Raw genomic sequence first — 22,177 nt, 5'->3', positions numbered from 1 at the left:
TTTACATAAATATCTGTGCCTACTACACTAGCAGCAACTTTGCTAAGTCCATGTACGGGACAGTGAACTTGTAAGCATCTGCTTTAATACATGGCCTGACTTTGGTTCACAGCCTCTGATTCAGGCCTCAGATCTTGCACCAGACCCAGTGCTCCAGGCGTGCGCGCACTCTCTCTCTCTCTCTCCTACACTTATCTTTTGATAAATCTGCCTTTGTTCTCATTATCCAATTGTTCAATTTCTTTGAATTTCTCATTGATCCATTACTAATCTGCATTTATTGTCAACCATTTTATTTAATCTTCAGTATTGAAGCCCATGGAGCTGGTGAAATACAGAGTGGGAGACAAGCTGCACTATCCCAAGGAATAGTCCATCCTGTGCTCTTCCCATCTAGGCAAAGGAGTTTGAGGAGGGATTCAGAGTAGCAGCCATGTTAGTCTGTATTCGCAAAAAGAAAGGGAGTACTTGTGGCACCTTAGACTAACAAATTTATTTGAGCATAAGCTTATGCTCAAATTTTTTAGTCTCTTAGGTGCCACAAGTACTCCTTTTCTTTTCAAGGAGGGATTGTATCCCCTCCCACTCCCTGGGCTTGGTGAGCGCAGTTCCCTGCTGACCACAGCACAGGTCAGTAGCCATGTGTCACAATGTGGCCCTCATGCTTTCCCTGAAGGGGTGGACTATGCAGGAGAGTGTAGGGAGCGTGTTGTCTGTGGGACTACACAGTGTGCAAGTACTCATGGAAAAGAAGAGTGCGGCACTGTCTCAGTGGAAGAATCAAATCCTAAATAACCAGAAATGTGTGTCCAGACTCTCCCCTCCACATTTCCCTATTAATAGTCTTCAAGCCAGCTGTGTGTGATGCTCACTGAGATGCAAAGAAAAGAGAGAAAGGCAAGCATGTAGAGTCTGTGTCCCTCTGGCTCCAGACAGAGAGGAAGAATACATAGCACTTGGCCTTGGAGACAGCAAGGTTGGGAGGAAGAGAGGATCATTTTGTACAAGGAGGTCACTGCTCAGCACACAGAAGAGAGTCAAATGTTTTATAGGGGCAGCAGAATCGGCATCCTCCTTACAAATGACCTGGATTGCTAACAAAATGAAATTGGGGACTCCAACTAGTGCAGTGGAGGACACTGTAATGAGACCTCTCACGGGCTAATGTATTCCCAAGCCAGTGTAATGTTTGCTTCAGTGTGTGACCTGAATGGGGTCAAGCATTATGGCTGTGCATTCTCTGTGCTCAGCCAAGTCCTTAGAAATGTGGCCTCAGAAAAGAGAAAAGAAACAGGATCCAAAAAGTGACTCATGCGCAGAGAATTAGCCCCTCATTCGCTCTAAGGTTCAGTCGGGACTTCACTGTACTAGCCTTGCAGAGCATGGTAACCCACTGCTCTGCCCATCCAGCATCTTTCAAAGGGCCAGAGAAACCACAGAATGTTTCCCAAAAGAAATGCATCTGTGCAAAGCTCACTGAAAGGGCGTGATGAAGGAAGCAGACAGCAACAAAGAGTATTGCTCTGACCCAGTAGCATTCAGACTTCCTTTTGCTATTATCACTGACCAAGACTCCCACAGAGGGAGAGGGGGACAGGGACAGCAGTGAGAAATGCAGTCCTCTCCCTAATCTCTCATCTGTTCATTCTTTCCCTCCCTGCTCCTTCACACTCATCCATCTACTGCTTATCTCCCACTGTGTCTTCCCTTGCATGGCTTTGCATGCAGCACTGTCAGCCCCACAGGTGGTTTCAAGCACAGAGAAGACAGGGCAAGTGGTATTTTTGATTTTGAAATAGAAACATTTTGGTTTGGAAAAATTCTGATTAATTGTTGCTACAGTATTGTCACATTGAAACATTCAAAAATCCTATGACTAGCTCCCAAATCATGAGATTTAAAAATTTTTTGTCAGTCTTTTGATTTTTGAACTCTACTTGCCCTTTCCCATCCGCATGATGTGTGTGAGACAACCGCAGTGTTGCCAACTCTCCCAAATGTAGTGAGGCCGAGTTGGCACCTGCTTCAGGAGCTCTTGCTGGGACACCACTGAGATCAAATCACACAGCTTTGTATAAATTGCTGGCTGACAGGGTGCAGCTTACAGGTTCTCTGCAAACCCACAAAGTCTAGTTAATCTGTGCCCCCCCGGCCCACATCTGCCTATCACCTAGTGCAGCAGGGAAATAGGCACCTTCTCTAGACCATTCAGCATTTTATATTCTAGATAACAGCTAAGTATTAGTAATAGTAATACTGGGACCCTTCTCATTTATCTCCGCTCTAAGGGAACAATCTCAGTGTGTTCACTCTCTCTTCACAGGGGCGGTTTTCCAGACTGCTGCTCATTGTCTGTAATTCTGCAATGTCCTCTCTGGAATGGGGTAGTCAGCCCTGTACAGAGCACTGTAGGTGAGGTCACACCGTTAATTTACACAGTGGCAGGTAAAAGAGGTAGAATATAAGCAGTGATGATGGTGGTTCAAGGTTCTGCTACTCCCTCTTTATTTGTTTATTTTCCATTTGAAATCACCTACAGTGGGGAAAGGTGTGAGGAGGGGAAAGTGCAGGTGAGTTCACAGGAGAGGGGGAGTGGGAAATGAAAGGGCAGTACCAAGAGAGGGAGGGGGAGGACAGAGTACATTTTAACAAAGAAAGTGTGGAGGGAAGGAAGGAGTTGGAGAAATGAATCAATCAGGGAGGAGTTAACAACACATCTACTATAAAAACTCAATTAACCAAAAAGTGTCTGCCAGAAAGTTCCCAAATTCTGACAGTGCCAAATCAGCTGAGTCAGCACACATGGGGCAGTGTCAACCGGTGCCATAGCAGGGCCCTGAGTCAGCACACATGGGGCAGTGACAGCCGGTGCCATATGCGGGCCCTGAGTCAGCACATCAGCAGTGACAGCGATCATAACAGCAGACCCCCTTTACCAGTTTAGAAGGTCAACTTGTCTGCTCTTTGTCCAGACAGGTACCCCAAGTGGTTCAGCCCCTCATGTGATGCATTTCCTTACGAAGGGCCTTTCCTGTGTGAGAGGCAGAGCTCTTGCTAGCTAGCAGGTGGCAGTGAAGTAGGTGGTGTTGGGGCTAAATGTTCTTCTGCGTACGTTGACTGTTCTGCTCTGTGTTCTAGGGCTCAGAAAGAGCCAGGGGAGTCTTTCTCTCTGAGGAATTCACAAACTCAAACCATTTGTTGGATTTGGAGATTTTTGCATGTGAGACTTTCTCTGCATTCACAGCCTGAACTCATCTTATCCCTTTGTGTCCTGGAAGTTCTGTTAACTGTTTTCCAATTGTTAACATTCCAGGTCAAGATGCCACTTTGATTGGGGATAGTTCATTAGTGAAGAAGATGTGGCCGGGGGGGGGGAACCACACAAAAGTATTAACATTAATGTCCTCCCCTCTGAACTCAATGAGCATACAGCCCAAAAGGGGATGTAGGGGGAGCCAACAGGCCTGTGTCAGGGGACCAGGAGAAAATGCAAGACACTGGATATCTCTGAATACATATTTATTTTTTGGCCAGTGGGCCGCAGAGGCAGAAGAATAAAATGTGAGAGACAGTGAAATATCCCTCCCTGAGGAAACAAGAAATGCACAAAGGACCACAAAGACAAACAGGAACTCCCAGACATGCAATTCAATGAGACTTCTTGGCATCACAAGCTGTGTAAGTACTGTTAAGATGTAAGTGACAGACCATGCAGGGCTTTGTCAGAAATAGGTTTGTTCCACCCCAGCAGAGGCCTATGCAGGGTGTTTGGGGTTTGGTCCCCTGGGCCTGTTTGTCGGCAGTGTCCATCAGTGTTCTTGTGTTAGACTGCTCTGCAAGTGATGCCATCTCTGACCTCTCTCTCTGACCCCCAGGGGCAGGCATGGTTTTTCCTCATTGCTTTGTGATGAAACATCTTTTTATGGTTCCTGATCATTTGAGGCAATCTCTCTGGAACGTCTCACTGGCAGTCTCACCTCTGTCCCACTGGCTGGACTATTGCTCCTGTCTGGGATTATACTGCGTGTCTCCTAGTTTCACCCCTAGTCTTGGTCGCTGAGGGCTTATCTACACAAACTGCACATATTGTGTTGGATATATCAGTATAAACCTGGTTATAGCATCTTAGCTATAACCAGGTTTATATTGCAGGGGGGAGGGATAGCTCAGTGGTTTGAACATTGGCCTGCTAAACCCAGGGTTGAGAGTTCAATCCCCGAGGGGGCCATTTAGGGATCTGGGGCAACTATGGGGGATTGGTCCTGCTTTGAGCAGGGGGTTGGACTAGATGACCTCCTGAGGTTCCTTCCAACCCTGATATTCTATGATCTGTATAAACCAGATTTAAACTGATATAAGTGTGTCCACACACAAAACTGAGCTGGATTAACTAAATCAGTATAAAATCCCCTTTTTAGTTAAACTGTTTACATAGATCAGACCTAATTCTGCATTGGATGAGCATCTGCCTTAGGCTGTCTCCACTTAAACCACTGCAGTAGTGCAGCTGCAGTCCTCCAGCATAGATACTACCTATGCCAATGGAAGGTATAGGAAACTCCCATTGGCATAGGAAATTCACCTCCCGGAGAGGTGGCAGCTAGGTCGACGGAATTCTTCCCTCAACCGAGCTCTGTCTATACCGGGGGTTAGGTCAGTGTAGCTACCTCACTCAGGGGTGTGACTATGCTGAGGTAAGTTCCCAGTGAAGAAAAGCCCTTAGTTTTGCACATGTCTCTGCCATGAGCTCTCTGCCTGTGCAATCATTCCATGCAGGGATCTGGAGCAGTCCAGCGTGCTGCTGGTTTGAGCTTGTTCTTCCCAATGCCCGGGTACACTGTAGTTTTATGTCATGGATTGGCACGTTGAGAATTTTTCAGGTTGTGCAGGGCTGTTTGCTTTGTTGGATGGGGCAGGGTTGGAGTTGTTCAGCCTGGGAAATGATGAGTGGAATGATGTTAGGAGTGGAATATATTTTGATTTGTATTTCACTGACTTTCTAATACTCTGCAGTGAAGGGAGCATTTGCTGCTTTGGCTGAGATTCCAGAAGACATTCAATAGTCTTCCCTGTAAGTTGTTAGCAGGAGCTTAATCCTTGCCCACCATTGGTGCTGGCAATCCTGGGCACACAGAAGATTTGCTTGAAGTGTGGGGTTTCTAGTGGGGTTTTAGTCCGATCAGTGTGATTATTGTGACAGCCTGGTCTCAGATTTCACTCCCAGCCAGTAGAATGGGTTGGATTATATCACTGAATAGCTTTAGCAGCTTTATTGGATGTTTTTATTTACCTAGTGGCTTCTTTATGACATAGAGGCTTGCAGAGCTTTTCCTTGTAATGCTTTTATAGCCAGCCTGAAGCTCCCTGATGCATTTATAATGAGTCCCATGTATGTATAATTTAGGGTTTGTTCAATCTCCTTGTTGCTGTAATAAAAATGTCATTCTGGTTTGGTTGTTTGGGACTTTTTCCCAGAAATACCATGATTTTGTTTTTTCCATGTATTATAGTTGGTTCTAGAAGATGTAAGTTTCCCTAGACACCCTCCTGACCTCCTTTTGGGTAGGAGATAGTCTGACCAGGTCATCAGCACACAGCCAGCATTATATCTTCAGGGAAATCATTGATGTATCATGTGTGGTGGTCTGGGTCAGGCTGAGATACCATTTGTGTGTTTCCCTTTCTTGTTGGAAATCCTGTTTGCATGTTTACTTTTACCCAGACTAGGATGGATAGTGCATGGTTTTAATGGGGTCATGTTTTCCCCCCAGTTCAATTGTGTGGTGATTTAATGGTCAGTTCAGAGTGCTAGATTTAAAAGCCTGTGAAGCCGATGAGCCATTTGCCCTGAGTTTTTTGTTTTTTACATGTTTGTTAATGAACATCTGTGGGGCAAAGCAAGCTCGCAACAGAGTGAGGGAGCACAGCAACTGAATAAACTGCAAAGGGAAGGAGAATTTGACCGCAGGGGGAGGAGGCTGAGGGATTATAACAATTAGAAAGGCACCAAGTCCCCAAGAAAAGTAACTGTCAGAAAAAAAGAACAAAACAACCCACCAATCCACCAAACACACCCTAAACTTGGGGTACATAAAAAAGCCCAAGAGATTGAAGACCAGCAGTAGGGTGGGAGCTACCCAGTTTCCTGCACTGAGTGAAATATACAGGATTACATGCCTTGTGGGCTGGTGGCGTTGCTGTGCACGTGAGGCAAGCAACTCGTGGTGTATGGATTCTTGTGGCCAGACTAGCTGAACTGAATGAGCAAAGAAACCGAGGTACAACGAGAAGACTTTTAGACACTTAGTAGAGTGGATCCACCTGCTGTCCAACAGCCCCTGTGCTGTTAAAGAGGATGAAAGTCTTGGGCCAGGACAGCATCAAGCAGGAGCAGAGAAATGATCCCATAGTTGGGACCCACCTTCCAGATGATGTCATGGTATCCTCTCACACTGAGACTACCCCTTCAGGAGAGGGAATCCTAGTTGTTAGGAAGAGACAAGCAATAGTAATGGGAGACTCTATTATTAGAAATACAGATAGCTGGGTTTGTGATGATTGGGTGAACTGCATGGTGAATTGCCTGCCAGGTGCAAAGGTTGCAGATCTTACAAGACATCTAGATGGACTTACAGGTTAGTGCTGGGGAGGAGCCAGAGACTGTGGTATATGTAGGTACCAGTGACAGAGGAAAAGCTAGGAGAGAGGTCCTGGAGGCCAAACTTAGGCTACTAGGTAAGAAATAAAAGTCTGAAATGCTTCCAGTTCCACACACAGGGCCAGGTAGACAGGCAGAACTGCAGGGTCTCAATGCATGGATAAGATGATGGTGTAGGGAGGAAAAATTTAGGATCTTGGGAATCTTTTGGGGAAGGAGTAGGCTATGCAGGAGGGGTGGGTCCCACCTTAAACAAAATAGAACCAGATCACTGGCATGTAAAACTAAAAACCTTGTAGAGGCTCTTTTTAAACTAAGGACTGGGGAAAAGCCGACAAGTGAAGGGGAGTTCTTGGTTCAGGTGGAGACATCTCTTAGGGTGAATTTATTACAATGAGAACACTATAGCCTAGTACAGAGGATAGGAAGGAAGTTGGCAAAGTACAGATTGGAGCTACCAAGGAACAGTCAAATGCTAGAGAGTCCCATTAAAAATAACACATGAAGGCAAACAGTGAAATATTGACAAAATGTACATGTGCTTATATACAAATGCTAGAAGGCTAAATACTAAGACTGGTCAACTAGAGTGCCTGGCATTAAATAAGGATATTAATCACGGAAACCTGGTGGAATGAGGGTTATCAGTGGGCCATGGTAATACCAAGGTACAAAATATATAGGAATATATAGGAATGGCAGAGTAGGTTGTGCTGTTGGGGGAATGGCACTGTATGTTAAAAAAAATCTTAAATGAACCAAACTGTACCATAAAATCTCTGTGGATAGAAATTCCATCATGGAATAATAGTATAGGAGTAGGAATGAATCAGTGACCACCTGACCAGGATGGTGACAGTGACTGTGAAATGCTCAGGGTAGTTAGAGAGAGGCAACAAAATCAGAAAATGCAGTAATTATGGGTGATTTCAACTACCCTCACATTGATGGGGTAAGTGCCGTCTCAGGGCATGATCATAGAAGATACCTCAGGAAGTCATCTAGTCCAACCCCCTGCTCAAAGCAGGACCAAAACCAACTAAATCATCCCAGCCAGGGTTTTGTCAAGCCAGGCCTTAAAAACCTCTAAGGATAGAGATTCCACCATCTCCCTAGTAACACATTCCAGTGCTTCACCACCCTTCTAGTGAAATAGTGTTTCCAACCCAGACCTCCCGCACTGCAACTTGAAACCATTGCTCCTCATTCTGTCATCTGCCACCACTGAGAACAGCCACCTCCATGTTCTTTGGAACCCCCCTTCAGGCAGTTGAAGGTGGCTATCAAATCTCCCCTCACTCTTCTCTTCTGCAGACTAAATAAGTCCACTTCCCTCAGCCTCTCCTTGTAAATCATGTGCCCCAGCCCCCTAATCATTTTCATTGCCCTCCGCCAGACTCTCTCCAATTTGTCCACATTCTTGCTGTAGTGGGGGGGGGTCCCAAACTGGATGCAATACACCAGTGCCAAATAGAAGGGAATAATCACTTCCTTCATACTGCTGGCAATGCTCCTACTAATACAGCCCAATATGCCATTTGCCTTCTTGGCAACAAGGGTACACTGCTGACTCATATCCAGCTTCTTGTCCACTGTAATCCCCAGGTCCTTTTCTGCACAACTGCTGATTAGCCAGTCGGTCTCCATCCTGTAGCAGTGCATGGGATTCTTCTGTCCTACGTGCAGGACTCCAATTGTGCTTTGGCGTTCCTGACTGAACCCCTGCAGGCTCAAGCAGTATGTTAAACTCCTCCCTAGTCATCTGTCCAAGTTTCCACTTCTTGTAAGCTTCCTTTCTGTGTTTATGCTCACCAAAGAGTTCTCTGTTAAGCAAGGTGGTAGCCTGCCATATTTGCTATTCTTTCTGCACATCAGGATGATTTGTTCCTGTGCCCTTAAGGCTTCCTTAAAATAAAGCCAGCTCTCCTAGACTCCTTTCCCCCTCATATTAGCCTCCCAGGGGATCTTGCCCATCAGTTCCCTGAAGGAGTCAAAGTCTGTTTTTCTGACGTCCAGGGTCCATATTCTGCTGCTCTCCTTTCTTCCTGTTGTCAGAATCCTGAACTCGACCATTTAGGGATCCATTTAGGGGGCCATTAAGGGATCTGGGGCAAAAATTGGGGATTGGCCCTTCTTTGAGAAGGGGGTTGGACTAGATGACCTCCTGAGGTCCCTTCCAACCCTGATATTCTATGACCATCTCATGGTTGCTGCTACCCAGGTTGCCAGCCACTTCTACTTTCCCTACCAATTCTTCCCTGTTTGTGAGCAGCAGGTGATGCAGAGAAAAAATGTCTGTATACCATAAAAGACTTTCTTGGAGCAACTAGTCCTGGGACCCACAAGAAGAGAAACAATTCTTGATTTAGTTCTAAGTGGAGCACACCATCTGGTCCAAGAGGTAACTAGCTGAATCTCTCAGTAATAGTGACTCTAATGTAATTGAATTTAGCATCCTTGCAGGGGGGGAAATAGCCAAGAACCCACCACAGTAGAATTTAACTTTAAAAGAGCACTATACAAGAATGAGGATGCTAGTTAGATGGAAATTAAAAAGAGCAGTCACAAGCATAAACTGGGTCAGGCACTCAGCTGGCTCTGCTGTGGATGCCTTACAACCCAATGAGCTTGGCTAGGCCAATAAACCTGCTCCTTGATTGGTGAGCAGTGCCAAGAGATCACCATTTAACTCTGAGTAGCCATTGTGCTTCTTTTGCTACCAATGTGCTCCACACACACAGCTGCACCAGCCCTGCTTCCTGCACCAGCCCTTCTCCAACTTGTGCCTGCTCCTCCTCCATCTCTAGTTCCTACCTTCCTCAGAACTCCTGACTCCTGGCTCCAACCATTGTCTTGTCCCCTCACCACACCTCCGGCTCTGCCCTTCGGTTCTGCTCTGGCTCCTGACTCTTGGCTGCAACAACTGGCTTGTCCCTTACCACTCCCCCAGTTCTGCCATCTGATTCTGCTCCAACCACTAGGCTAGACTCCTGTTCCAATCCCTTGGCCTACACCATGGTGCGCTACAAACTGCCTGTGAGCAGCATGGCGACTACTCAAAAACACCATAATAGAGGCTCAGACTAAATGTTTACCCCACATCAAAAAAGACAGTAGGAGGACCAGAAGAATTCTACTATGGCTAAACAGCAGAGTAATGGAGACCATTAAAGGCAAAAAGGCATCCTCGTAAAATTTGGAAGTCAAATCCTAATGAGGAAAATAGAAAGGAGCAAAAATTCTGGCAGGTAAAATGTTAAAGTCTAAGAAGGCAGGCCAAGAAAAGAATTGAGAAACAACTTGCTAATGACATAAAAACTAACAGTCAATTTTTTTAAGTATACCAGAAGCCTGTCAAACAGGCAGCGGGGCCACTAGACAACACAGGTGTTAAAAGGATCACTCAAGAAAGACAAGGCAATTGCAAAGAAGATAAATTAAACATTTGCATTGGTCTTCACTGCAGAGGATGTGGGGAGATTCCCACATCAGAGCTAGTCTTTTAGGTGACAGATCTGAAGTACTGTCCCAAACTGATCTGTCAACTGAAGAGGTTTTAGAACAAATTGATAAACTAAACAGTAATCAGTCACCAGGACCAGATGGTATTCATCCAAGAGTTCTGAAGGAACTGAAAAATGAAATTGCAGTAACTTATCACTGAAATCAGCCTCTGTATTAGATGATGAGAAGGTGGCTAATGTGATGCCAATTTTTAAAAAGGGCTCTAGAAGAGATGCTGGCACTTACAGGCCAGAAAGCGTAACTTCAGTATCGGTCAAATTGGGAGAAACTATAGTTATGACAAAACAATTTGCTGGGGAACAATCAACACAGCTTTTGTAAAGGGAAGTCATCCCTCACCAATCTATCAGAATTCTTTGTGAGTCAACAAGCATGTGGACAAGGGTAATCCAGTTGATACAGTGTACTTGGATTTTCAGAAAGCCTTTGACAAAATCCCTTACCAAAGACGCTTAAGGAAACTCTGTATCTATGGGATAAGAGGGAAGGTCCTCTCACGGATCAGTATCTGGTTGACAGATAGGAAACAGAGTAATAATTAATGGCCAGTTTTCACAATGGAGAGAGGTGAACAGAGGAGTCCCCACAAGGATCTGTACTGAGATCTATGCTGTTCAATATATTGATGAATAATCGGGAAAAGGGGGTGAAAAGTAAGGTGGCAAAGTTTGCTGATGTCCTAAAATTATTCAAGATAAGTCCTAAGCAGACTGAAGAGTTACAAAGGGATCTCACAAAACTGGGTGATGGGGCAACAAAATGGCAGATGAAATTCAATGTTGTAAAGTGCAAAATAATTCACGTTGGAAAAAATAATCCCAACTATACATATGTGGTGATAGAGAGTAAATTAGGTAGTACCACCCAAAAGAGAGGTCTTGGCATCACTGTGGAAAGTTCTTTGAAAACTTTCACTCAGTCCACAGCAGCCGTCACAAAGGCTAACAGAATGTCAGGAACTATTAGGAAAGGGACAGTTAACAAGACAGTAAATATCATAAAGCCACTCTATAAACCCAGACCTCGAATACTGGTTGCCACCTCTCAAAAGTGGAAATGGAAAGGTTCAGCAACAGTGATCAAGGGTATGGAACACATTCCATATAAGGAGAGACTAAAGATTTAATTAACCTGTGGAACTCATTGCCATGGGATGTTGTGATGGTGAAAAGTATAACGGGGTTCATAAAAACTGGATAAGTTCATGAAGGGTAGGTCCATCAGTGGCTGTTAGCCAAAATGGTCAGGGATGCAACCCCATACTCCTAAACCTCTGACTGCCAGAAGCCAGGAGTGGCACCAGTCACTGTTGTAGAAAGGATACTGGGCAAGATGGACCATGATCTGACCCAGTCTGGCAGCTTTTATGCTTTGCTCTAAAGGTATGGTCAGTACTTAATTTCTTCGAGAGGAAATGAATTTGGCTTTCATGGATTGTGCCATGATCAGTCAGGTACCATGCTATCCTTTCACTGAGGATGGTGTGGAAATGCTGCTGCTCGCCCAGACGCTTCTGAGTTTGAGTTGATACGGTAGCGTCATTTGTGTATAATGGCGTGATTAGCCCACTGGGCCATGTCTCAGGGAGTGCCTGGATTGGAGGGAAGGTTTGAGTAGGACTTTCTGGGGACGCTCAGTGCTGCAGCTTGTTTCATACAATGTCTGGGCCACAGGATTTCAACGCAGGCTTAGATACAAATGTACACACACTCACCTAGACACAAGTGGCATGCACAGAGGTGACAGCTGCAGGAAGGAGACCTTACACACATTCCTTAGATCTGCCTTTGGCTCTCCTGCCTTGGGCCTCCACCTGCATTGGCTAGCCTCATTCTCCACCAGCTCCTTGCACTCACTCCTGCTCTCTCAGGGTCTCTCCCCCGGCCAGCCCTTTCTTGTCCCATCTCCCTGCGCAGGCAGAGTCCCTCTTGCGCTCTGGTGGCTCTGGTGTCCTGTCTGCACACACAACTCGGGGCACAGGCAGGGCTCTCTCCATGCTCCTGGGGCTGCGGGTGCCCTTCCTCCCTGGCTCCGTGCTCAGCAGAGTCTCCCCGACCTCTCCCTCTTCGAGAATTTTCTCGGTGATGAATGAGCTTTGGAAACCTTCCCAGAGCTGTCACTGGATCCTCCGAGCTGCAGCTAATTGAGTCAGATCTGCTTCAGCAGAACAGTGGGATTAATCTGCTTCTCTGCTGAATCAGCCGCTATAGGGAGGGAGAGAAAGAGAGAGCTCAGTGCAGCATAGGAAGGGGCAGGCAGGAGGGAGGAAGGAGGGTGGATGGGCAGGGCACAGCTGGAGGGGGAGGTGGGTAGTGAGTGGGGCAGGAGGATTGGGGAGGGAGAGGCAGAAGTAGCAGGTGTTGCTTTGGCTCATCCCTGTGGCTGCCCTGTCACTACCCTGGTGGGAGGAACACACATTCTGGCCCTGGGTGGAAAGCAGATGACCCAGCTCCAGTGTTGCTCTGGCTGCGGGTTGAGTTAGCGCACTTGTTGCTGCTGCAATTCTGGCCAGCAGTGAATCATAGAATCCTAGAATATCAGGGTTGGAAGGGACCCCAGAAGGTCATCTAGTCCAACCCCCTGCTCAAAGCAGGACCAATTCCCAGTTAAATCATCCCAGCCAGGGCTTTGTCAAGCCTGACCTTAAAAACCTCTAAGGAAGGAGATTCTACCACCTCCCTAGGTAACGCATTCCAGTGTTTCACCACCCTCTTAGTGAAAATTTTTCCTAATATCCAATCTAAACCTCCCCCACTGCAACTTGAGACCATTACTCCTCGTTCTGTCATCTGCTACCATTGAGAACAGTCTAGAGCCACCCTCTTTGGAACCCCCTTTCAGGTAGTTGAAAGCAGCTATCAAATCCCCCCCTCATTCTTCTCTTCTGCAGGCTAAACAATCCCAGCTCCCTCAGCCTCTCCTCATAACTCATGTGTTCCAGTCCCCTAATCATTTTTGTTGCCCTTCGCTGGACTCTCTCCAATTTATCCACATCCTTCTTGAAGTGTGGGGCCCAAAACTGGACACAGTACTCCAGATGAGGCCTCACCAATGTCGAATAGAGGGGAACGATCACGTCCCTCGATCTGCTCGCTATGCCCCTACTTATACATCCCAAAATGCCATTGGCCTTCTTGGCAACAAGGGCACACTGCTGACTCATATCCAGCTTCTCGTCCACTGTCACCCCTAGGTCCTTTTCCGCAGAACTGCTGCCTAGCCATTCGGTCCCTAGTCTGTAGCTGTGCATTGGGTTCTTCCGTCCTAAGTGCAGGACCCTGCACTTATCCTTATTGAACCTCATCAGATTTCTTTTGGCCCAATCCTCCAATTTGTCTAGGTCTTTCTGTATCCTATCCCTGCCCTCCAGCGTATGTACCACTCCTCCTAGTTTAGTATCATCCGCAAATTTGCTGAGAGTGCAAACCACACCATCCTCCAGATCATTTATGAAGATATTGAACAAAACCGGCCCCAGGACCGACCCTTGGGGTACTCCACTTGATACCGGCTGCCAACTAGATATGGAGCCATTGATCACTACCCGTTGAGCCCGACAATCTAGCCAGCTTCAGTGCTCTGCCCTTTGGCTCTGGGGAACCAATAACTGATACAACCTTTGGACGCAAGCTCAGATTCAACCCGCCGTTAAAAGTCCTTCCTTCTCCCTCTTCTCTCCTGAGGCCTTGTCTACTCCTGAGGACAACCAGCAACCTTCTCTGCCTACATGTGGCTTGTTCCCTCTCACCCACTGCTTAAATTGGGGGGAAAGGTGGTACTCTCTGAGGCTCTGACCACAAACCAAGCTCCACCCACTTGGATTGCTAGACTACTAGCAGTGTGAAAATGCTCAAAATAAGATTGCTGGAGCTTCAAGAGCTGCGCTGGATAAAGGCACATTCAGCACATGCCCTGGCTCCCAGAACCATGTGGGGACATTAGAAGCTAAGTTTCCATTAAACATCATTCCTAGTCCTCATGGTTGTGAAGAAAATCTTGAAAGTGTTACCTGGGTGTGTAAGTGGTGCAGTGAACCTGCCTGAGTCTGGAGAAAGCCTGTAGCCAAGGGCAGAGCAGGAGCAGCTAGAGCCAGGAAGGAAGTCGACTGACTTCACACCGTTCAACTTAGCAAACCTGGCCCCTGCTGCTGTTCGGAGTGGGGTGAAGGGGACTGAGACAGCTGGATGGGGGGAATTTGGATGCTCCACTGGGCTCTTGGTTGGGAGCTCACACATCATTCCTTCTCTCTGGCTTTTTGGCTCTGCTCAGGGGATTAGTGGGGGAAAAGTAGGGCTTTCTTTTTTAAGCACCACTCCCTCCTGACCCCAGAATAGAATGTCACTCTCAGTAGAATATGCAGATCTGTGATCTGCCCTCTTCCTGACCTGCCCTGACCAGCTGCAGTGTCTCCAGGGGGTTGGTCCCTTTAGATACCACCATATGGAAGTGATTGTGAACCTGCTTCCTCCCCTGGTTGCACTTGAAAGCTGGAGTTGTGATTGTGTATCACAGTGAGATTCACAGTAGTGGGGTGCGTGTGTACTGGCGGGGCGGAGGGTGGGGGGGTCGTGATGAGCTGTGTGTGTTGGAGACGGCATTGGGGAGTCATGATGGTGCTGGGCTAATGCCTGGAGCCTGGCCCTGCCTTCTGTGCGAATGTGGCCTTCTGAGCTGCTTGCGTTGTGCTGAGGAACTGTGAGCAGCAGTCACTGTACATTAACAGAGTGCTCTGCGTGGGTATTACAGTGCCTGAGGGCGTATTTAAAGAATCCAAATATATCATGGTTCTTGTGCTAGGGAAGGCAGGAGACCAGAAGGCTCACTGAAAACCACCAGGAACCTCACCTTGCAGATCTAACTCTCCTGTGTAGTGCACAGGTAACACAGTGATGGGCCCCCTTGGAAACCTGCAGCCAGCCAGATAGCAGATATGGTTCAGATTTTTGTTCCCAACAAAATATGGTTGTTTTCATGAAAACATTTTGATTTCCCCAACATTTTCTACTTTTCAAAACCCTTTTTGGGGGTGGAGTGAATTCATCAGTGTTTTGAGGTGTGGGGAAGGTGTGTGTGTGTGTTTTGGATTCCCAGTTTTGACTCTTCTAATTAGTGATAAAATGGGATTTGTCAAGAAATATTTTCTGAACATGTTTAATTTCAAAATTGAAAACAATGGGGTTTGAAAAATATGATTTTTAAAATGAAAATCTCTTCAAAAATTCACTGAAAATTTTGAAAAGTAAAAAATCTGGTCGTTTCACAAATCAAGGGGATAAAACTGTCTCCAAATATTTTACATTTAAAAATTTTTTTGGCTCAACCTTTTTTAACAAGTTGCTATCCATAGATTTAAATGGCAGGGTTGTGTCCGTGTAAGCAGTGCTTAAAGTGCACCCATCACGAGGGGCTGCAAATCCAAAGTTTTGAAGAGAGCCAGGTGGCTGAGTGGTGCATGTGTTTAGTATCGTCTGGGGGAAAGCCAGCCTCCTCTGATTGGTTGTTCTACCCTAGGAAGCGGGCAAGTGCGTAAAGCAGCCAATGAGAGCTGCTGCAGGAAACACTCTCCCTCACTCCCCTTCCGCTCAGCAACCTGACCCTATTCTTACAGGAGGGGAAGGGCAAGAGGGAGCAGAAAGAGCTGGGGAGCTCTGCCTCCTTTCCCCGCCTTCTTCTCCTGTGAGCAACTGGGTGGTTCCTCTCTTCCTCCTCCCTCCCTGCAACTCCTGCCTGGGAAGGGTTGGAGGGGCCCCACTGCAGTTCCCCAGTTTGGGAGAGGAGTTGAAGACAAGTGCCCAGGAGCTGTAGGAGGAGCAGAGGTGATGCTGGGGGTGGTGCAGAATTGATGGGGGGCGGGAGGAGGCAGAACAGATATGGAGGCAGAATTGATGTGGAGACTGGGGGGACAAGATTAATTTGAGAGTTGGGGGCAGAATTAATTGCTGGACAGACGTGAGGGTGATCAGCCCCCCCGCCACGCACCATTTTAGATCACGTTACAGCACTGACTGCAGTTACACTACCCCAGAGCTCCGTAGGGAGTCAGACAGCTTGCAGGGCACGATACCCTGTGATTTACTCACAGATCTTTACAGAATTCGAGGACCTCCAGCAGCAGATTTATTCTGAAACAATAGATCTCTAAGGTTTGAACCATAGATAGAAAACAGGGCTCTTCCCACAGTGGAGGCGTCACTTCAGAGGGACTCAGAGCAAATATTGATTTGCCAGAATTTCCCCCCAATCTCAGGAAGTAATTAAGGCAATTCTCAGATCTTCACTTTTATTAACCTGCAAGCTCCTGGCCCAGATTGTCTGCTGAGCCTAGGTATGGGGATCAGGGCTCCTGGAGTCTCTGCCAAGCCCCAGTCCAAGGGCTACTCCAAGATGTGCCATTTGAAACAGACCACAAGGGACGATGTATCAGCTGAAGATAGCTGCCTTGCATTCTAATCACACCTCCTCTCTTCTCCCTGCCCTGACACTTCCTCCTCTGCACGTTGTAAAGAGGAAGATGCTAGCACCCAACAGTAGAGGAATCCTCTCAGCTATGGTTATACAGCCAGTTTTTGCTTTCTTTGCATGCCTCAGTAATGCAAAGGCGGCAGAGCAGGGCAAAGAATCGGCCCCCACCTGTAGCCACTGTTGCCCTGTGCAGCATGAACTTCAGTGGTTTGGAGGTCTGGCTCAGTTTGGACAAAACCTAGGTTCTTCTTCCAGCAGGTAATACTGGGAGTGCCCTGAGAATCAGCTGCAATGAGATTTCAGAGGCTTCCAGCCACCTGCTGGCAGATGCTAAGGGGAGGGGTGGAAGCCCCATTGCATGGGATATTTAAAACTAAGCTGAACAAACCTGTAGCAAATGTTTTATAGGGAGCAGGGCTGCACTGACCCCAGGAGAGGGGCTGAATGGGACTTACCAGGTCATTCCCCACACTGAGTCTAGGATTGTCTAGGAAGTCTATTTCCAGGGCCCTTCTGCTCCCAACCAGACTTGAACCACAGGCGGCAGAGGAGCACAAACGCAAAAGAGAAAATCCACCTACGGAGCCACCAGGAGCTTTGGCAAGACACAGACCAGGCCCCAGATCATTCTAGGCTGAGCTTTGGTCTAGGCTCAGGCTGGGCTATTTTTAGAGCACTAAGTTTCACTCTGGGTTCCCTTTTAGCCTCAGCTGGACCATTCCCCTCCCCTCCTCTGTCACAGCCTGTTTTATTTATTGGGAATCTCAACAAGGTTTCTTTACTTATTAATATTGCTGGTTAAATTTCATAGTCACAGATGTAAATACTCTAATAATATTTCTTCCTTCTCGACGTTTAAAGAGAGGAGTTTCCTGTATATGAATTAATTGAAACAGAATAAATCAGATCTGGCTGCACAGGGCATGGGCTTGAGGGAGGACACCGTGTTCCAAGGATATTCCCAGAATGCACCTTGTTTTGTGGCTAGAGGTACAGACATTCTGGTTTGGTGAGGCTGCCCAAACTTCCCAGCCAATCACACTGAAACCAGTGACCTGCCTGGTTAGCCACCTCCTTCCTGTCATGCCCAGCAGCCCCATCTGTACAAGAAAGGAATGAGGATGTGCAGATGCTTATGGGCTGGCTGCATTATGTGCCCTGTCTGAACTCCAGTCCCCCCTGCCCAGGACTCAAGTGGAGGGCAAGTGTAAAGCCAGCTCTGCACCAGCTAGCAAGGAACACTCTGCCAGGGGCAATCCAGAGGGGACCTCCCAGCTGCTTTGGCCCAACACACCCATTGTAAAGTGGCTGCAGGGCAGTAGAGGGTACCTAGCACCCAGTCACTCCCTGCTGAAACCATTAGCCTGCACTCCCTCCCCTGTCTGTGTGGCTACCTTGCCGTGGATGTGGTGATGTTTGAGGCCTGGGGAAGGTCTGTCACTGCTGGAGTGAGAGATTTTCCTCTTGAGACATTTTGTTAGCTGAGCTGCTGCTGAGCTGTTCCTTCTGATTTGTTCAAGGTAAGATCACCCTTCTCCTCGCCCTGGGGTTGGCTTATTCCTGGCCATTGAAAGTCACACATTCAGTCATATTTGAGTGTGCAAAATTATCCCCAGGGATTTGCAGTTACTTCTGTGCACTGTGCAGTTACTGCTGGGGCTGGAGGGAGAGCAGCTGGAGTGAGCCTTGAGATCTCTTGGGGGCGGGATGGGGCAGGACAGGGAGGACTAATAGTGAAGCAAGAGGGGAGAAGAGAGTTGCCCTGTGCTCTGCTGGCCTCCCTCTTTACAGACTGCTCCCAGGTCACCAGGACAATAGACTGACCCAGTACAGCAGAGAGAGGTGGAGCTGAGCACCAGCTCCTGATGGTTCTGCCTCCCATGCGAATAACGCTGCTTCAGGAAGGCGCTTCTAAGAGGGTCATAAATTTTTGATGAGGATTCATTAATGCTCTGAGTAAAACTGGACTGGGTGTGAATTGAATGGGCAGCGCTGGCTGCAGGGAGATTATTGTGTCAGCCAACCACTGCTCATTAAGTCAGAGTCCCAGGAAAATAGGGCCAGGTGGGCAGGACACAGGGAAACAGGGCTCAGGAAACAGCAACTGCACAGGAAAGAAAAGCAAAGGGCCTGGCTGTTTCCCCCCAGTTTCTCCTGATTTAGGTTGACACAGGAGGGGCTGAGTGAGGGAGTAAACACCCAAAGCCCCAGCATAAGTACCCTTAGTGTTAGAAAGTTTTTCCTAATATCTAACCTAAATCTCCCTCCCTGCAGATTAAGCCCATAACATCTTATTTTATCTTCAGTGGACATGGAGAACAATTGATCACCTGCACTTCATAACAGCCCTTAACATATTTGAAAACTGCTATCATGTGTGTCCCCCCCTCCCCCAAGTCTTCTTTTCTCAAGACTAAACATGTCCAGTTCTTTAAACCTTTCCTCGTAGATCAGATTTTCTGAAACTTTTATCATTTTTGTAGCTCTCCTCTAGACTTAGCAATTTGTCCATATTTTGCCTAAAGTGTGTGTCATGGAGTCCCTGGGCGATGCTCGGGAACTGCTCCCTACAAAGCCAGTCAGGACTCTGGGGAAATCTCCTCTCTGTGAGCAGACTGTCGCCAGGGCAAGAAGCTCACACAGCTTCCACCTTCCTGGGTCTGACCTTGGAGCATTCAGCATCCTCTGCCCCTCTGTGCGCTTCCCACAGCGAGTCTGCCCAGGCGGAGTCCTGGGGAAGCCAGAGGGTCCTGCACCCCAACTTCGCAGTCAGACGTTACTCTTAGTTAGCCAGTAAAACAGAGGTTTATTAGACCTCAGGAACACAGTCTAAAACAGAGCTTTTAGGTACAGAGAACAGGACCCCTCAGCCGGGTCCATTTTGGGGGACAGTGAGCCAAACAACCACATCTGCACTTCACTCCATGTCCCCAGCCAACCCCAAACTGACTCACCCTCCAGCCCCTCCTCCTCTGGGCTTTGTCCCTTTCCCGGGCCAGGAGGTCACCTGATTCCTTTGGTCTCCAACCCTTTAGCTATCACCTTGCAGGGGGGAAGGGCCAGGCCATCAGTTGCCAGGAGATAGAGTGTCGGTCATTTATGTACACTGGCCCTTTGCTCTGCAACAATTACACTCCCTTATCCCACCACCTGGAGACTTAAGAAATGCATAGGGGAAACTGAGGCACCCCTACAGTATTCAGAGGAAACGTTAAGAACAGCCCCACTTTGTCACAGTGTGGCACCCAGAATTGGACACAATACTCCTGCTGAGGCCTCTCCAGTGCCAAGTAGAGCGGGACAATTACCTCTCGCGTCTGACATACAACACTCCTGTTAATATGCCCCAGAATGATATTAGCCTTTTTTGCAACTGCATCATATTATTGACTCATATTCAGTTTGTGATCCAGTATAAACCCCAGATCTTTTTCCACAGTACTACCACTAGCCAGTTATTCCCCATTTTGTAGTTGTACATTTGATTTTTCCTTCCTACGTGAAGTGCTTTGCACTGATCTTTGTTGAATTTCATCCTGTTGATTTCAGACCAATTCTCAAATTTGCCAAGTTCCTTTTGAATTCTGCTCCTGCTTTCCAAAGTGCTTGCAACCCCTCCCAGCATCATGTCATCTGCAAATTTAATAACACACCCTCCTCTCCATTGTTCAAGTCATCAATGAAAATATTGAATAGTACCAGACCCAGAACCGACCCCTGCAGGAGCCCACTAGAAACACCTTCCCAGTTTGACAGTGGACTATTGATAACTACTCTTTGAATATGGTCTTTCAACTAGTTGTGCATCCACCTTATAGTAATTTCATCTAGACTGCATTTCCCTAGTTTGCTTATGAGAATGTCACATAGGACTGTGTCAAAAGCCTTACTAAAATCAAAAGATAGCACATCTACTGCTTTCACCACTATCCACTAGGCCAGTAACCCTGTCAAATAATGGAGCTTACTGTGTGCAGGAAGCAAGGACGGAAATGAAGTCATCTGTATTTATGCACAAGCTATACTTGGTCCCATCTGGGATTGCATCTGGGGCTGGGGCTTTGTCCAAATGTGTGTGTGACAGATGTGCAACAGTACGGGCCTGTTCTGTGTGCGTGTGTGTGTGAGAGAGGTGCAGCAGTACGGGCCTGTTCTGTGTGTGTGTGTGTGTGTGTGTGTGTGTGACAGGGATGCAGCAGTACGGGCCTGTTCTGTGTGTGTGTGACAGGGGTGCAGCAGTACGGGCCTGTTCTGTGTGTGTGTGTGTGTGTGACAGGGGTGCAGCAGTACGGGCCTGTTCTGTGTGTGTGTGTGTGTGTGCTGCAGCATGAGCCTGTTCTGTGTGTGTGTGCTGCAGTACGAGCCTGTTCTGTGTGTGACAGGTGTGCAGCAGTTCAAACCAGTGCCATGTGCTCATGGAGGAGGTGAGTTTCTTGGGTGTGTACTACAGTATCTAGGCACAACAGGGCCAAGTCTAGGCCCAAAGTGCAGCCTGTTTCCCAGCCTTGGATGCGTCTCAGCCTGAACCATCTCTGTTCAGAGAGAGGCCTTTGCTGCAGGACCGGGCCCTGTATGTGCAGGCCCAGATCACATGTGACTTTCAAGGGTCCATGTCCCAGCAGCACATGCAGTAGCAGATTGCCTTGGGTCTTGGGGCTCAGACAAAAGCAGGTATCATGGGAGTAACGTGGGGAGAGGTCGATTTTACCCATGTCCCAGCTGTGACATTCCTTGTCCACCCCACACGGCTCTGCTCAATCCTCACAATCAGGATCTGCAGCCCTTTGGTATTGCTGTCCCATCCCCAACAGCTCTGTTCACCCCCCGCCACTAATCCAGCCTGTCGTTCCACCTCACCAAACTGTAGCCGCCCTCATCCCTGATTGCGAGCACCCCTTGCTATTGCAGTTCTCCACCCGCCCACAACAGCTCTGCTGATGCCCTTCCATCCTGATACACAGTCATAGAACCATAGAATATTAGGGTTGGAAGGGACCTCAGGAGGTCATCTAGTCCAACCCCCTGCTCAAAGCAGGACCAATCCCCAATTTTTGCTCCTGATCTCTAAATGGCCCCCTCAAGGATTGAACTCACAACCCTGGGTTTAGCAGGGCAATGCTCAAACCACTGAGCTATCCCTCCCCCTGCTTTTGTATTCCTGGGCTTCTCCTGAGGAGAGGCTGCGGATCATGCTGAGCTGTGGGAGGAGATTTTGGTGGGGGAAATGTACCTAGGCCACCAGAAGCCAAGAGGAGTCCTCCACTCCAAGCAAGAGGAGGGGAGCCCCATTTCTAGGCTGCTCAGCCAGCTGGTCCCTAAGCCCCTGTCTGGGACAGAAGCAGAATCGTTGTTTTCCTTGGCACATGTAAGGCCATAAAACCTGACAAGTATTGATCTGATCTCTAAAGCCATCCGCTAAACTAAGATATGAGCAGGCTCCAAGCATCCCTCCCTCCCCATCCGGGACGACCACAGAGGCCTGGAGAGACAGAGAAGAGCCGGTATCGATTCTGATGTTACTTCATCTCCAGA

This window comes from Lepidochelys kempii, chromosome 24, assembly GCF_965140265.1.
Source record: "Lepidochelys kempii isolate rLepKem1 chromosome 24, rLepKem1.hap2, whole genome shotgun sequence".
Classification (NCBI taxonomy): Eukaryota; Metazoa; Chordata; order Testudines; family Cheloniidae; genus Lepidochelys; species Lepidochelys kempii.
The sequence above is the reverse complement of the archived record's forward strand: the minus strand, read 5'-3'. Positions refer to the sequence as shown.